The sequence below is a fragment of the Rhinatrema bivittatum genome, chromosome 16 (genome assembly GCF_901001135.1).
Source record: "Rhinatrema bivittatum chromosome 16, aRhiBiv1.1, whole genome shotgun sequence".
Lineage (NCBI taxonomy): Eukaryota > Metazoa > Chordata > Amphibia > Gymnophiona > Rhinatrematidae > Rhinatrema > Rhinatrema bivittatum.
The window spans coordinates 70,751,303-70,769,047 of NC_042630.1; the positions used below are offsets into that span (position 1 = coordinate 70,751,303).

At 47.0% G+C, this 17,745-nt stretch overlaps 1 long non-coding RNA gene across 1 annotated transcript in view; it reads left to right on the forward strand.

Moving 5' to 3' along the window:
* Positions 1 to 13,291: 13,291 nt before the first annotated feature.
* The window catches only part of LOC115077828, a 167,435-nt gene continuing 162,981 nt past the window's right edge, over positions 13,292 to 17,745 (forward strand). Inside the window, exon 1 of the long non-coding RNA XR_003852985.1 lies at positions 13,292 to 13,672. This is a non-coding gene — a long non-coding RNA (uncharacterized LOC115077828). The remainder of the gene's footprint in view (positions 13,673 to 17,745) is intronic.

Here is a 17,745-nt window from a genome sequence, read left to right on the forward strand (position 1 = left end):
CTCTCTATGCACCTCAGCATTCTTCTGGCTTTAGCTATCGCCTTGTCACATTGCTTCGCAGCCTTCAGATCATCAGACACTATCACACCAAGGTCCCTCTCCCGGTCTGTGTTCATTAGTCTTTCACTGCCCATCACATAAAGCATTCTTGGATTGTTACACCCCAGATGCATGATACTGCACTTCTTGGCACTGAATCCCAGCTGCCAAATCTTTGACCACTCTTCAAGCTTTCTTAAATCACTTTTCATTCTCTCTACTCTTTCAGATGTGTCCATTCTGTTGCAGATCTTAGTATCATCCGCAAATAGACAAACTTTAACTTCTATCCCTTCCGCCAGGTCACTCACAGAATTGGTACCAAAACTGATCCTTCTGGCACTCCACTTAACACCGTTCTTTCTTTAGAGTAGGTTGCATTTACCATTACATGCTGTCTCCTGTCAATCAACCAGTTTGCAATCCACGCTACTACCTCCCAAGCTTCTCATTTTGTTCACGAGTATCCTATGTGGGACTGTATCAAAAGCTTTACTAATATCCAAGTAAATCACATTGAGCGCTCTTCCCTAATCCAATTCTCTAGTCACCCAATCAAATAAATTAATCAGATTTGTCTGACAGGACCTCCACCTGGTGAAGCCATGCTCCTTTGGGTCCAGAAACCCACTTGATTGAAGATAGTTCCCTATCCTCTCCTTCAGCAGAGTCTTCATAATTCAATAATTCATTAATTTTCCCACCACCAAGGTAAGGCTAACTGGCCTGTAGTTTCCAGCCTTCTCTCTGCTCCCACTCTTGTGAAGCGGGACCACCAATCTTGTAGCACCAAGGATCTATTAAACAGGTCCTTCAGCACACCTGCCAGCACATCTCTGAGCTCCCTCAGTATCCTTGGATGTACCTCATCCAGCCCCATGGCCTTGTCTACTTTCAGTTTTCCAAGCTCTTCCCATACATTCTCTTCTGTAAATGGAATTTCATCTAATCTACCCCCATCCACAGTCTTGTCAACTAGTGATGGTCCTTCTTCGGGGTCTTCTTTAGTGAAAACCAAACTGAAGTATTTGTTTAATATTTTGGCCATTTCTTTGTCTCTCTCCACACATTGATCTTTGTCACCTTTCAATTTCACTATACAACTTCGGACCTTTCTCCTTTTTCTGAGGTTTTATCACCTCGCTTTTCCTCTTTGGCAATCCTTTCTTCCACCTGACTTTTTAGATTTCTTTCTTCATCTCCCTCAGTTTCCCCAGATATTCTGTTCTGTATTCTTGTTTATGGGATCCTTTATATTTCTTGAACACTGTTCTTTTTGTTTATATTTTATCAGCCACCTCCTTTGAGAACAGATTAGTTTCTTATTTCTCTTATTTTTGTTTACTTTTCTAAAATATGGATTTGTTACCTTTGTAATTGCTCCTTTTAGTTTGACCCACTGTTGTTCCACCTCTCTCATTTTCTCCCAGTCTTCTAGTTCTACCTCCAGGTACGTTACCATTTTGACAATGTCCATATTTTTCAAATTCAAAACTCAGGTCTTCGTGTGACCTCTCTGTATCCTATTTGCAATTTCAAACCATACCATTTGATGATTACTGGTGCTGAGGTGTGTACCCATCTGGACATTAGAGACATTATTCCTGTTAGTGAGCACTAGGTTGAGTATAACTCCCTCCCTTGTGGGTTCCATTACCATTTGTTTGAACAAAGCCCCTTGCAGGGCATCCACTATCTCTTTGCTTCTGGTAGATTCCACTGAAGGGATTCTCCAGTCTATGTCTGGCAGATTAAAATTTCCAACAATCAACACTTCTTCCTTCTTTCCCACCTTTTGGATGTCTTTGATCAGATCTCTGTCTAGTTCTTCTGTTTGAGTCAGAGGCCTATAAACCACGCCAGTAAAAATGGATGCACCATCATCTTTTTTTTAGGATTGCCCATAATGCTTATTCTCTACCCCACATTCCTTGCAGTTCAGTTGCTTGGATATTGTTTTTGACATAAAGATCTATTCCTCCACCTTTTCTGTCCTCTCTGTCCTTCCTTAACAAGTTTTAGCCCGATAAGGCTGTATCCCAGTGTTACTTAGAGGTAGAAAAAGAACTGGTGGGGCACAGGCCTCCTTGAGATTGCATTGAAGGCTGAACCCTTAGGAGAAGCAAGGACTCCAGAAGCATGGAAGCCAGTTGAAACTTGGAAATGCCATCAGTAACAAGTGGAGATTAATTGATGGTTCAAACATAAGACCCCAATTGGAAGATTGCAAGAAGTTGGGGTGCAGGCGCCTCCTGCAGATCATCTGGAATGAAGAGCCCAGAAAGGCTGCAGATGTTGGAAACCATGGAATGCAGATGCCCCTTGCCGGGGGATGATGCCTGTAGGCGGGAGACATGGAGTTTTCAGCTGCATATTGATAACATCCTGGTTGCAGACCGCCTCCTGCAGGTCGTTAAAAAATAACCCAGGGGAAAAAATTCAGATATCTTGGTGAGCTGGAAAAACAAGGTTGAAGGAACCAAAAGCTTGGACAGCTGAGGAAGCCATTAAACCTGGCTGCAGGTGCCTCCTGTCGGTCGTTGAAAAAATTATACCCAGGCCATACAGATACTTCCTAGAACAAGAGTTGTTAGGGTTCAAGCAGATGCAGGCGCCTCCTGTGGGTCGTAGGTAAAAACAAAATCCCAAAAAATGGCTAGCACCTCCAGCAGGTCAAGGGATTTCAAAGGAAAAAAATTGGACAAAAATCTTGGATCAAAAACTCCGGAAGTCCAAAACATGGGCCCATCACAGGAACACTCTCATCGGACATATGGCCTTCGCAATCTGTTACGGGAGCACTAGGGAGTGGTCCCAATTTGGGAGAGAGAGTGTGCCCTTGGGCCATGGCACGATCCCAGAGGAGGACTCGGAGAAGCGCCGAGACAAGCGAGACATATCCGAGCACAGGCGGACAGGCTGAAGACTCGGGGCCCTGACCTCTGCCGAACCTGAATGCACCAGAAGAGACCCAGCAATGTAATGCTGGTCTCTGGGGTACCCCTCTGGCCACTTGATAGCCCTTTCGGATCCACCGCCTGGGAATGGCAGGTGTGACAGGATGGACAGAGGTCAAGGACAGGCAATGACTGTGGAACAAGGACGAAATATAGGCACTTGGAGACTTGGTTGAGATGAGGCACTAGGAGACTTGGACAAGACGAGGCACTTGGAGACTTGGATGAGGCACTTGGGGACTTGGACACTAAGAGGCACTAGGAGACTTGGACGAGATGAGGCACTAGGAGACTTGAATGAGGCACTGGCGAACTTGGATGAGACAAGGCACTAAGAGACTTGGGTAGGCACTGCCCCTCAGGATGCCCCTACCAAAGCCCCCCAGGGCTGGTTGAAGACCACCCTGTCCTGTCCCACTGTGCGCCATACACAACCTGAAGAGGCTGGTCACGGACCATGTGGAGAGCAGGACAAGCGCAGGACTGAAGCTCAGCACTGGAGAGGATTCCGGGCAGCACTTGAAGACAGATATGACCGGAACAAGGCTCCAATGACCAGAACAGGACTCATGGATTCAGGAAACTCAGGATGGTCATCTGGAGGAGGAATCTGCAGCGAGACAAGGCTGGAATACCTGGAGCCAGGAACCGGACAACTGGACACAGGAACTGGAGTACTGGAAAAACTGGAGACGAGGACCAAAGACAGGAACATCTGGAGACAAGGACATCTGGAGACAGGAACGGAGAACTGGAACTACAAGGCACATGACAGACAAGGTCGCAGATTCCAATGAGACCAGGAACCACGGATGCTCCCACAAAGAACACGGACCTTGAAGGAAGCGACGATGGACCTCGGAGCCTCCTGGATGAAGAACTGGAATGGAACATCCAGGAACAGTCAAGCCTCCTTGCAAAGGTGACGAGGAACTGCTGGAGAGACCTTTTATAGGTCTGAAGATAAGACGCCGGGATGATGTCATCAGGTAGGGCTGCGAGGCTTTTCCCCGCCGCAGGCCCTTTCAATAGTGAGGAGAGGCGCAACCACACACCTAAGGAGAAACCAGGACTGGGGACAGAGGTGGCGGTGTTCATACCGAGAACAAGACAGAGCAGGGGACCACGCTGATGGCAAACAGGCCGCGAAGAAGGACTAACAATGGCGGCTCCATGCCGCGGAGGTGGAGGAATGTTGGCAGCCTCTGGGCCGCAAGGGAGGAGCAGCAGCAGCGCTCCCGCCGCAAGATGAGCAGCGGCAGTGGCGGCGGCACTTGGGCCGCAGGCACAGCAGCATCAACGGCAGCCTCCGGGCCACAGTTGGAGAACCATCCTGGCGGCGGCTCCCAGTCACATGGATGACAGGAATGATGGCAGCACCCTGCCAAGGGAGCGAAACGGCAGTCAGCTGCAGGAAGGTGAGAAGCTGCTCGCAGCTAGGCCCCGCGAGCAGAATTGTAACAGTATATAAATATCCATAATATATCGGGCTTGGTAGTGTGTCCGTCAGTGCTTGCGCGTTGTTCCACATTCCCGCCGATAGATGGCGCTATAGTGTGTCCATCAGTGCTCGCGCATGTTTCCCCAGCCCACCGATAGATGGTGCAGGCGGCTCCCTGGCCGCCTTGGAGGCTCAAACACGCCAGAGGTACGAACGACAGCGGACATTGCGGGACAGGCAGAATATAGCAGAGGAGACCCTGGCATGCCACGAACGGAGCGCATCCCACGGCACATGCTCTGTTCGCGGTGAGTATGAAGGCCCGGCACACCGTTCACGGTGAAAAGGGAAGGCCCCAATGTGCCGCGATCGGCGCACCCGGGCCTTAATCTTCACCGCCAACGGAGCGTGTGCCGCGGGACGCGCTCCATTTGCGGCATGCCGGGGGTCTCCGCTACTATTTTCTGCTCAAGGCAAAATGGAAGGCCCCCATGTGCCACGAACAGCGTGCCGGGCCTTCATCTTCGCCGCGAACGGCGCACCAGGCCTTCATCTTCGTCGCGAACGTCGTGGGTCCCGCGGCATGCCGGTGACAGAGAATGTGTGTCAGGGAGTGGAGAGTGAGAGAGAGTAGGAGAGTGTGAGAGAGAGATGGGGGGGATGCCGGTGAGAGAGATGTGTGAGTGAGAGGGGGGGGTGAAAGAGAGCATGGTTGGTGGAGAGGGGGGTGGAGAGGGTGTGAGAGAGAGCATGGGAGGTAAGAGAGGTGGGGGATGCTTGACTGTGGGTTTCAGAAGAGGGCGCCTATAAGAGGGGAGGGGGATGTCGGTGAGAGAGAGAATGTGTGTGTGAGAGAGGAGAGGGGGTGTGGGGGAGTGCGAGAGACAGCTTGGTGGTAAGAGGGGGAGTGCGCGGAAGTTTGAGTGTGGGTTTCAGATGAGGGAGCCTACATGAGGGGATGTGTGTGTATGCCAGAGAGTGAGGAGGCCTGTATGAGGGTGTGTGTATGTAGAAGGGACACTTTTACAGTGAATTTCTAGGGAAATTCTGCTCAAAATATTTATAATTCTGCAACTTTAAGAAATAACTTTTTTCTTTCACTTCCATACAACAGCATATGTGCCAATAAAAAGGCTCGTCACCCGGGCATAGAGCGGGGTACAGTGCAAGTTATATATATGTGTGTGTGTGCAAATTGTTCCTTTCACAACTGATATACCTGCTGTATCTCTGACCAGCTTTTGCACTATAATTATTCATACAGGGGTAGATTTACAAAAAGGGCGCCCTCGCGTACTTTTGTAGGCGCATCAGGGCCAAAAAAAAGGACACGGGATTTTAGTAGATACGCGCGTAGCCGTGCGTATCCGCTAAAATCCTGGATCGGCGCGCGCAAGGCTACCGATTTCGTGTAGCCGGCGCGCGCCGAGCCGCGCAGCCTACCTCCGTTCCCTCCAAGGCCGCTCCGAAATCGGAGCGGCCTAGGAGGGAATTCGCTAACGCCCTCCCCTCACCTTCCCCTCCCTTCCTCTACCTAACCCCGGCCCTGTCTAAACCTCCCCACTACCTTTGTTGGGGGATTTACGCCTCCCAGAGGGAGAAGTAAATCCCCGCGCGCCAGCAGGCCGCTGGCGTGCCTAGACGCAACCCGGGGAAGGTTCCGGAGGGCGCGGCCACGCCCCCGGGCCGAAACCACGCCCCCGGGCCCGCCCCCGAAACGCCGTGTCCCGCTCCGAAAACGGTGCGCCGCTCGGCCCCGCCCCGACACACCCCCGAACGCCCCCCTCGGAAAACCCCGGGACTTACGCGAGTCCCGGGGCTCTGCCGCGCCGGTAGGCCTATTGAACATAGGCGCACGGCGCACAGGGCCCTGCTCGCGTAAAATCCGGGCGGATTTACGCGAGCAGGGCTCTTAAAATCGCACCACACTGAATTGTACCTGTAGTGCACTCAGTCATGCTTTTTGCAAATTGTAGCTATGTATCTGCCATGGGCCTGAAACAAACTTTGGAATTTTGTTGGAAAAGTGTGCCATAAATAAATGACTTAGAGACTGGTAAATGATGGAGCCTTGTGATACACCAGATTTCAACTGCCATACATTGGATTAGGAATTAGCTAAATATACTTTTTGTCATCTGCCATGGAAAAAAGAATTAAGCCAGTTGAAGACTATACTCTCCACACCAGTCCTTTTAAGTCTATTTATCAATGTGTCAAAGGCTGCTGATAAATCTAACAATAGAACAAGAGAGTCATTATCTTATCTAAATCTCTCTTTAAACCATCAAATAAAGTCAACAGATATGTTTCCACACTGTGTCTTGTACTGAAACTGGACAGGAAAATATCTAAAAAAATTATTTGCATCAAAATATTCTTGCAGTTGAGCTACTTCCACATGTTCTATAATATTCCCTAAAAATGATAAATTGGAAACCGGTCTATAATATTCTAAATTACTAGGGTCTACGGATGCCTTCTTTATTTGAGGATGAGCAATCACTGCTTTTAGCACAGGGTGGGATCCTTTCTCCTAGTGAAGCATTATAGTTTAAACCTTTTTATTTGGTAAGTTTCAAAATAGCAGAGCACAGCAATACACTTCCTAACCATCTTCCCCCCCCCCCCCCCCCCCCCCCCCCCTTATATCCCCCATGCATCCTGTCCACTATCACAATTCTATAACTCTCACTGCAAAATAAGCAGCTTCTCATAGGGTTCAAAGGTCAGACATTCTCCAAGGCCAAGCAGAAGGAAAGACACACCTGTTGTTACACAGAAAATCTTTTTTAAGTATGTGAATCTTGCAACTGGTCAATAAAAGGAGTCCAGATTGCTGAAAAATGGCAATAGTCTTTAGCAGTTTTTAGAAACAGCGGTACAAACGACAATAAAACCATGTCAAGTCAACCATGGGGGTCTTTCAACCAATTGAACAGGATGCATTTCTTAGCAATGATAAAAGCTGTAGATGTTAAGAAATTCCCCCCCAAAATATGAATGAACATCTAGGAAAATTATGGTACAGCCTTCCCAATGTGAAGCATTAACTAGCTTGTTACAGGCTCCAATAATCTAGATTTGACTATTTTCAGTAGGGATGATGGGCAAGGATCTACTGGATATGATTGTAGAATTAATTTTTTTCTAGTACACCATCTACTCTATTAGACACTGTATGAAATGAATTGTCACTTGTGGAATTTCATGAATACATGAGCCCTATCCAGCCAAAAAACTGTTGCAGTTATCACAATCCACATTTGGACTATGTCAGGGTACTGAATTAGCCCCATAACCCAGTCTTCAGGACACATCTAACCCATCTGGTTTTCAGGAGATCCACAATGAATATGCATGAGATAGATTTGCATACAATGGAGGCAGTGCCTGCAGATCTATCTCATTCATATTCATTGTGCGTATTCTGTAAACCAGACTGGCCAGGTGTGTCCGAGGACTGGGTTGAGAACCACTGTCCTAACTAATCTAAATGAGTGTTTCTCAATACCTAGCCAGTCAGATTTTCAGGACTGTCACAATGAATATACATGAGATTGATTTGTATCATTGCGTATGCAAATCTATTCATGCATATTTATTATGGATATCCTGAAAACCAGACTGGTTAGGCTCCGGGAGTTTGGTTGGGAAATACTGATCTCAATAATTCTTCCTAATGATTCTGGTGAATGGATAGAGTAGTGGAGAAAAAAATTTCTTTTGACTGTCATAGTGGTAGAACAGAACAGTTTAAAATGAGCATTCCATTCTAGTTTCTCCTCTAGATTCTGAGCCTCCACCAGGATCTTTCAAACTGATGGCCCACACATTTTGTTTTTCTTACATTCTCATCAATCCAGGCGTCAGGACTAAAGGATTTAATAGGTCACAGTTTTTCAAGTGCCATCCAGTTGATAGCATTTCCTGTCTCCTAGGTTTCCTCCATATTTTCATTTGGAATCCCTGTTTACTTAGATGAAAGGTCAGCTGCTACTTTTGATAACTTGGAGGGCGCTCCCTGTGCTAAACCTGCTTGAGGCTGAGGGTTGTTTTTTTGACCAAGCAGTTTCCTCCTACTACTTTGGGCTTCCAGCTCAGTCGGAACCAGGACTGGGGGTCTGGTACCATGAGCCTTCATTCACAACTACCTGGGAAAGTTTCCTCTAATTTAGGTCCACTCCCAACTTACTTGAGCCCCGTTACTGCAGTGAGAGTCCTCAGCTGGGATCCTCCATGTGTCAAGGCTCTTTCCAGAAACCCTGCGATCATGGGTCCTCAGTCCAGCCTCTAGATGTCACTACCAGGGGCTGTGTCCCACTGAAGACAGTTTTTTTCTGCTACCAAAACCTTTGATGTTGAACCCCATTTCAATAGATTTTCTTTTTACTCAATTATTAATGTAAAAAACGTGTAGGCTGTCTTTAAAATGGGAAGAAATTCTACAGCTGCAGAATCATAAGAAGCTATGGGGGTGGGGGAGGGTGAATAAGACCGCAGGGTAACCTATTAAAGCTTTTCTCCTGTGCTGGACTAAGCCTGCCAGGCTGACCCCATCCTGGTTTTCTTGGAGGCAATAGTCCATTGTATGTAGCCTGCAAAAAACAAACAAAAAACAATTCAGAGTGTCTGTTAGCTATTCTAAGCGGAATATAAATGCTTTAAATAAATAACTACATTTTGTATTTATCACTGTAGGCTTCCAGTCATTGATGTCATGATCATATGCAGTGTGTACAGAGGGAGAGAATGCTAGTTGAAATAATTCCATATTTTTGTATGTGTTCACTTTTATTATTTTGTTTTTATATTTTTTATCTTGTCCTGCAGGCAGGGCCAGTGCAAGAGGATTTGGCGCCCTCGGCGAGCCTTCTCCCTTGCGCCCCCCCCCCCCCCCCAGGGTCACGCCGCCACTCTCCGGTCTTGGCCCCGACTCCTACCTCATTCTCGATCACACACCCACCGACTGTGTGATTTTCTGGGTCACGAGAGGGTTGGGCACTGCTTCGCGGCCCGCCAAATCTCCACTCCTCTTTGCCCACCGCTTGCAGCCCCATATGGCTCGCACCCAGTGGCGCACCAAGGGTCTCCGGCGCCCGGGGGCCAATGCATGTGTGTGCCTCTCCAGCATCCCCCCGTAATCCTTCTTGTACTAATGCTTAAGGTCACAGAAAATCAGTGGCGTCTCTAGACAGAAGAATTGTTGGGGGGGAGCCAAAATGACATTTTCTTCATCACACCCACCTCTATAGCATGGATCCTGCTTTCAAATTGGTTATAAAAAAAAGTGTTAATAAAAAAGTCCAAAGGGTCTTCTGCGTAATTTTTAAAAAGCTGGCCAGTTTCACACTATAAAATTATTTGATAGCCTCATTCAACTAATTCTATATGGCTAGGAGAGTGAAGTCTGGAATATATAGGAAGGGACAGAATGTCAATATAAATCCTGCACCTCCAGTTCTGTAAACTCTGTGCATCCACTGAAATTCCCCCAACAATGGAGCTTGGATGTTTCCCTTACAGCTCATGATGCACATCCAGCATGGCTCTCTGCTTCAACAGCATGGGAGAAGACTTATACGTCCACGCATATCCAGCATAGCTCCCTGCTCAACGGCCAGGGGAGAAGAAAAACAACCATAAGGGCTAATAACACAGTCTGGGTAAAACAAATAAGCATGGGTGCAGCTTGCTTATTGCGGCGGGCTATACCCCCTAACGAATCAAGCTAGATATTTCACTTGGATGCAGCTCAATCACTGCTCTCTACATTAAAGGTGGGGGTGGAAGGGAAATAGAACCAAGAGCTAAGAGAAACAGATAAGTATGAGAGAAAATATGTGTGAAAGCTTGCTGGGCAGAACTAGATGGGCCATTTGGTCTTCTTCTGCCGTCATTTCTATGTTTCTATGTTTCTATACTAAAAGATATTTTCAAATTCGGTGTCACCCTCACAAGTAACAGCCAGCACAACACCTTCCACTACCAGGCACTGTTGTGAACACACAAAACCTCGGCAAAAAAGACACTCAAAATCTATACTGCAATCCCATTGTAACATAACAGTAACACCAATGACCCAAACAACAATAACCCTACCTGTGAATAAGCAAGGGTAAATATTACACTGGGTCCTAGAATACCAATACACCACCTACTGAGGAAACAAAAACAAACCCGATTTGCTATAGATCCCTATACAGACACTATATGCTAGCAGAATCTCTCATCATGGTCACACACATGGAGCAGAGACGAGACCCTCACCAAATACAGAATAAAGCCACATAAAGTATAAATAGAAAAGTGCAGACAAAAACTGAACTGTAAAACGCATCATGCCAGACTCTTTACAGTGTAACAATGGAAAACAAAAATGTCACCATTCCTCATGAAACAATCAATAAATCAAGATATATAAATCATGAATATTAATATCATACTAATAAAATAATTTCAAAAAGCTGATGAATAGAATATCCAATAATTAAGAGACTCAAGCAAATTTTGAAACCTTTATCAAAACACCAATAAAATATTTCAAACAGAAGACATCACACACTACCCACTAATTAAAATGGTAGTCAGTCAAGAAAAATGAATTTTAAAAGCCACCTTACTTACCCCTCTCCAGCAGTTCTCCTACTTCTTTCCCTTGCAGGCCACACCAGAAGCAGCAGTAGCTGCTGAAGCTGTCCTCATGGTCCTCTTCCTTAGGGACCACAACCAGTCTCTTCTCTCTCTCTCTCTCTCTCTCTCACACACACACACACACCAATCACACCCTCAAGACCAGTTTCTGGTCTCTCACACACCAATCATCTCCCCAACCAATATCTCTCTCTCACACACAAGCACACCACATACCACCAGTCATCTCCCTGTTCAGTTTCACACATATGTCGCCTCTCTGGCAAGTCTCTCTCAATCACCACAATGCTCTCGCTCCCCTTACTTACACGCAGGATTTCAATCACACAATGCTCTCGCTCCCCTTACTTATACGCAGGATTTCAATCACACACATGCCCTCCTCTCACAGCCACAAGCCAGCCAAAAACATGCTCCATCTCTCTCTCATACACACGCATTGGACTCACACAAGCACCCTCCCTGACTCACATATACACCACACACACACAGAAGCACCATTCCTTTCTCAGGCACACACACACACACACACAGAAGCACCATTTCTTTCTCAGGCACACACACACACACACAGAAGCACCAATTCCTTTCTCCACACACACACAGAAGCACCATTCCTTTCTCACACACACACACAAGCACCATTCCTTTCTCACAAACACAGAAGCACACTGAAGCGCCATTCCTTTCTCACACACACCACCCCCACCCAGAAGCGCCATTCCTTCACACATACACAGAAGTACTCTACCGATCTAAGGCCCCCAGCTGAACAGCTGGTCTCCGGCGGGGGTTATAGCAGCACCGGTGTTCATTTTTTTCGCCGCCGCCGGCCCCAATTTTATTTCTTCAGCCCCCGCTGCTTGGTCTCTAGCGGGGACTGACTAGGCGGCGCCCATCTTCATTTTTTTGGCTCTCGCGGGCTTGGTCTCCCGCGGGGGGCTGTCTGGGAGGCGCCGGGCCGGCCCATCTCTTTTCTTCGGCCTCCGCCGGCCAACGATTTTTATTTCTTCGGCCCCCGCTGCTTGGTCTCTAGCGGGGGCTGACTAGGCCCTTGAATTGATGGAGGTCACTGGGCTGAATGCAGGCTGCACGCGGTCGAGACCACGTGACCAGCTAGACCAGCCCACCGGGGGAAGCCCGATCCCCCGATAGGTCAATCCGCCCCTGCTGGCTGAGCAATCAGATCGGGTCTTGTTGGGGGAGGAGGTCCTATTTTTGGGAGGGCAGGGAGGCGCCATGATAATTAATTAAATCTGTCTTTGGGGCGGGCTGCCGGCAGCGGCTCTTTTATTTTTATCGGGAGGGGGTCGGCGGCTTAATGCAGCTCTTTTATTTTTACCGGGGCAGGCTACGGCTCCCTTAATTTTACCGGGGCAGTGCCGCCCCCGGGAAGCTGGCGCCCTAGGCGACCGCCTAGTTCGCCTAGTGCTTCCGCCGGCCCTACCTGCAGGTCCTATTCAAGGAACCACAGCAGAGGGTAGACCACCCCTCCCCTCTAGAATAAAGCGCTTCCCACCACCTCTCCGACAAAACGTTTTGCAAATTCCAGGAGGGCTTGGCTGCGTAGAAGCACACGTCTTTCATTCCCCCTTCCAAAAAAGGGTTTAGATGCCATCCACCCAGGCTCTTGCAGGAAATAAAATATATTAGCACAGAAAAGAAAAAAACACCGAATAAGCCCCCAAACAGGAAGCAATAGAGCCTAAGAAACAGGCAGGAAGATATATCGACCAAATCTGGCTGGAACAAGTTCTGATGAATCCCTCCCCAGTTCTAGGCCCCTTCGGCTGTGGCTTCTTAGCAGGACAGTAGCAAGGGGATCGCGGGCACTGCTTGTGAAAGTCGCTTTCCGGCGCGAGCTGTCTCACAAGCAGCTTGTGTCACTGGTGCTGTCAGTCTTTCCCTTGCCAGAGCGCCTAACACCCAGACATTTTACGGACTTATTTAGAAAGCGTACTAGGGGTGTCATGTCTGCCTGCTCATATGAGCGTTTGATTAGTTCGAGAGGCTGGAGATCTGACGCCAGCGCCGCCAGACACGGGCATGCTCCTGTGTCTTTAAGAAAGGATCTTCGCTGTCTCGAAGTGTTTGGTGTGATAAGGGCAGGAGGGAATGGGGGAGGCTGCAGCAGGAGGTGAACAGGGGGAGTGTTCAGTCACATGGCTAAAAACTTTGGCACACTTTCTATCTTCAGCAGCAAACTCTGCAGAAGCTGCAGCCACTCTGGGTGTGTGTGTGAGTGAGAGAGAGAGAGAGAGAGAGAGAGAGAGAGAGGCACAGATTGAAAGGGAGAGAGAGCCTGACAACTCACCAAGGGGCCCGGTGTGGGAGGTGCTCGCCAAAGCTCATGCACCACCACATCTTTTTGTTGGTCCTTTAATAGGTCCCAGAGACTCCACGAAAGAAAAAGGGAGATAGTGGTAGAGAGGGAGGCAAGTGTCCCAGGAGAAGCAGATCGACCTTTATTTCAGACAGCCCATCTCCCATATCTGAGAGAGGGGACTTCCAGCCAGGAGCCCGGAGGAAGCCCGGCAGCAGGACCAGACGTTGCCCAGCTGGGACTCCGAGGAGCCTCCAGGTAGGTGGATTCAAGCCAACTTCCTATCTTCCCTCTGAACCTAGCTTGCCAGCTTGTTAAAAGACTGCGTGCAGGATTTTGTTTGCATTTGGCAGGATTCCTTCAGCCTCTTGGTACCACAAGACTTGGCAGGGAGACTGGAGAAAGTTATCTTTCGATGTGTGAACTCCGCCTGGCCCTGGTACCGCACAGTCATGGAAGGAGAAACTACCTTTAATTTTAAGGTTCAGAGTTCAAAAACTTGCATCTTGAGGGCTCTTGAGCAACGGGGGCCAGACTTCCAGCAGAGCTAATCGCAAACCAATTATGAGGGCAGGAGGCCCATGGAGTTGTCTTATTGGGTTTTGAGGTACAGTCAGGGAGAGAAATAAATCTAATTTAACATTTTTTTTCCCTTCCCAAGGACGCACAGTGGATATATCCAGTGGTGTTGGTTCTGCCTCTCAGATTTGGTACAGTGGAGATGGCTCTTTGACACCTCATACATAGCCTTCAGGGGTACAGTGATAAGAGGCATGAAAAGGGGCCTTTCACCAGCTTAATTTAATCTCCTACTTGTAAGGGGATAATCAAGCTCTGGAGTGAATTTCCTGGGGAGGGGATAGGAGTTCTTTCTTTGGAGGTTTTAAAAACAGCTTAGACACACATCTGATGGATCCTATCTGAAAGGAGGGGGTGGACTAGATGATCTCTAGAGGTCCCCTTCCAACCTCATCTTTCTCAAATTTCTAGATGATTCCTGATTCTAGATTTGGATTTAATTAACTCACCTTTCCAAAATTATGCTCAATACAATTTACAATGTATTTATTTTATTTTATTTATATTTTGCTTTTCAGACTCTTCAAATTCAGTGCAGTAGATAGGTCCCTTCAATCTTAAATTTGTACCTGGGGCAATAGATAGAAAAATGACTTGCTCAAGGTCATAATGAGCATTAGTGGGGAGCAGCAGAATTTGAATGCTGGTTTCTCTGGTTCTCAGCCTGTTGCTCTAACTAGGAGCCTACTGCTGAGGTCACTTCCAGGGTTATCTTTTGTGATTTCTAGATGATTTTCCTGAGGTCCCTTGCAGTTTTTTCTCTGATGTAATAAAATGTGAGAGAAAAAAATGTGAGTTAATTTTAGCTCACATTTTCTTTACTCACAGAGTAAAGTCTGAGTTAACTTCTGATGCAGTAAGCTAATGGTATGCAAATACATCAGGAGTTAAAAAAAGGTATGCTAATCTGAAAATGTTCACAGAAGACAGGCTTGGCGGGCATAAAATACAATTTATGCACAGAAGTGCCAAGCAGGGCCAGATCAAAGTCCATCAAGCCCAGCATCTGTCTGCAACCCTGGTCAGCCCAGGACACCAATAGTTTTGATCTAGTTCTTGTATCTCACTCCCAAGGATAAGCGAAGCCTTTCCCAAGGCTCCTGGCTAAAACCATTTATGGACTTTTCCTTCAGGAACGCAATCCTCTTTTGAGTCCCACTATTTTAGTTGCCTTGACGATGTGCTCCGGCAACAGATTCCATAGCTTGATTGTGCTCTGAGGGAGAAAATTACTTCCTACAATTTGTTTTAAATCTGCTGATTGCTAGATTCCCTAGCCCTAGTGTTATTTACAGAGAAATAAATGTTCTCTATTTAGCTGTCTGTCCCACTCATGATTTCATAATCTCACAGCCATAATCTGTTTAGCCCTTTTCCATAAGAGAGCTTTTCACTCCACTTTATCATTGTAGTTGTGCCTCTCTACACGTTTTCTAATTTTACAATGTCTTTTTTTTTTTTTGAGATGGGGTGGCCAGAACGGCACACAATATTCAAGGTGCGGTCACACCATGGATCCATACAAAGGCATTGTGATATTCTCAGTTTTGTTCTCTATTCCTTTCCAAATAATTCCTAACATGCTATTAGCCTTTTTGACCACCCTTGTAATCTGAGTCGAAAATATCAAGGTATTGTCCCAGAAAGACTTCAAGGTCTTTTTCCTGGGTGGGGACTTTTGCTGGGTTGTGAAACCAGCACTGTGTATCTGTAATTGAGATTATTTTTTCCTATGGGCATTACTTTGTACTTCTTCCTATTAAACTCCATCTGCCATTTAGAGGCCCAGTCTTCTAGTCTCTAAAGGTTCTTCTGCGGTTCCTCACAATCTGATGCTATTTTAATGACTCAAAACAATTTTGTGTCACCTGCAGATTTGGTCACCTTACTCAGGTCAATGCAGGTAGCTGAGCGTTAAAACCTTGTGCGCTTGATTTCAGTGCATGGTTTTAATGTTCAGCATAAAGTCTATTAACTGCTATTAATCAAGTTGTCTTAGAGAATAGCCTCTGCTATAACTGGCATCAGTAGCATGGGATCTACTTAGTATTTTGGTACTTGCCAGGTACTTGTAGCCTGGATTGGCCACTGTTAGAAACAGGATGCTGGGTTTGATGGACCCTTGGCCTGACCCAGTATAGCAATTTCTTATGTTCTTATGATGCAGTAATTTAATGCTATGCAAATGCATTGGGAGTAAAACATATGCCTAAACTAAAATGTGTATTTGGCAGAGGTGGAACACACATTTTATCTCAGGAAGGGGGGTGGAGGCAACCCTGAAGGCTATTGAGTAAGTGGCAGCATCTGCCAGATAGCCGGATAAGTCAGTACCCCATCTCAAAAAGATATAGTAGACATAGAAAAATTATAGAGAAGCGCGACTACAGTGATAAAGGAGATGGAAAATCTCTCTTATGGAAAAAGGCTGAACAAATTCTGAAAAAAGTACTTATCTGGCTAAGTAGTGGCTCAGATATGCACTGACTTATCTGGTTATCTGACAGCTGCTTCCTGCTGCCAAATAGATGTATAAATCAGTATTTATGCAACTAATAGGGTCATTCATCACGCATGCGATAAGGTGTTAATTCCAAAATGCATGCAATAATCGTATTATTGCATGGCGCAAATTCAAATTTTTAGAATGGGTGGGATTAATTAAAATGAGGGACAAAATCACACTGTGTGATAGCAAAATATATGCTATCAATGCTGGAAATAACTATACTGGGCTTAGGAGGGGAGAGAGAGAGGGAGAGAGAGAGGGAGAGAGAGAGAGCACCTCTGGGGAAGCTGTCACAGTATTCAACTATTTATATGACTTTCAGGCCGATACAGAACGGTGTGCTCAGCTGAGCACACCGTTTAGCCCCCATTTGGCCACGCGTTTTAGATGCGCTATTATTACCCCTTATACTGTAAGGGTTAATAGCATGTGGAAAGTGCAGGCCAACCCCCTCCCCCGAAACTAATAACGCTCATCACATGCAAATGCATGTTGATGAGCCTATTAGTTATCCCTGCGGGATCCTGAGAGTAAAATGTGCGGCCAAGCCACACATTTTACTCTCAGAAATTAACGCCTGCCCAAGGGCAGGCATTAAGATCTGATCAACCCTGGAAACGTCGGGAAACCGAAGCTGCACTAGCAGGGAGGGAGAGGTGGTGGCTCTGCTTCTCACTGGGAAGGTCGGGGTAGAGAGCTTCATACCCAGTTATTATTTCTAAAATCTTTCAGGCCACTAGTGTCTGCGTGTCGCAGCCAATCCACAAGGGCGCTGTTTAGTCGTGATAAAGGAGGTGATTGGGAGGTTGGTGATACTGCAGAGTCGTATTCCGCTAGAGGCAGAGTGACGTAGGGTGCCGGCTCACCCCGCGACCTGTCCTCCCTGTCCCCTCCCCTTCTTCCGAAGCTTTTATCAGCTCGCATGAGGGTTGTTCAGGAATACAGAGAATGCACTTCAGAAGTAAATGAGTTATGGCTATTCAGCAGCTTCTCTCCAGCCCTGGCACTCAATTAAAAACTTGCTGATTTATCACTTAAGCTGCCTCTTCCACTAATAAGGAGGTGCTAGGGATACACTATTGTCCCTAGCACCTCCTTTTTTATGCGTGGCCTAATTTAAATAAGAATCGCGCGCCCAGGAGAGGTGCCTAGGCGTGTGTCGGGTGAGCGGGCGCTCAACACAAAGTGCCGGCTCTCCCGTGGGTTTTTTTTAATCTGCCTGTTTAGGAGGGACAGTTAATAG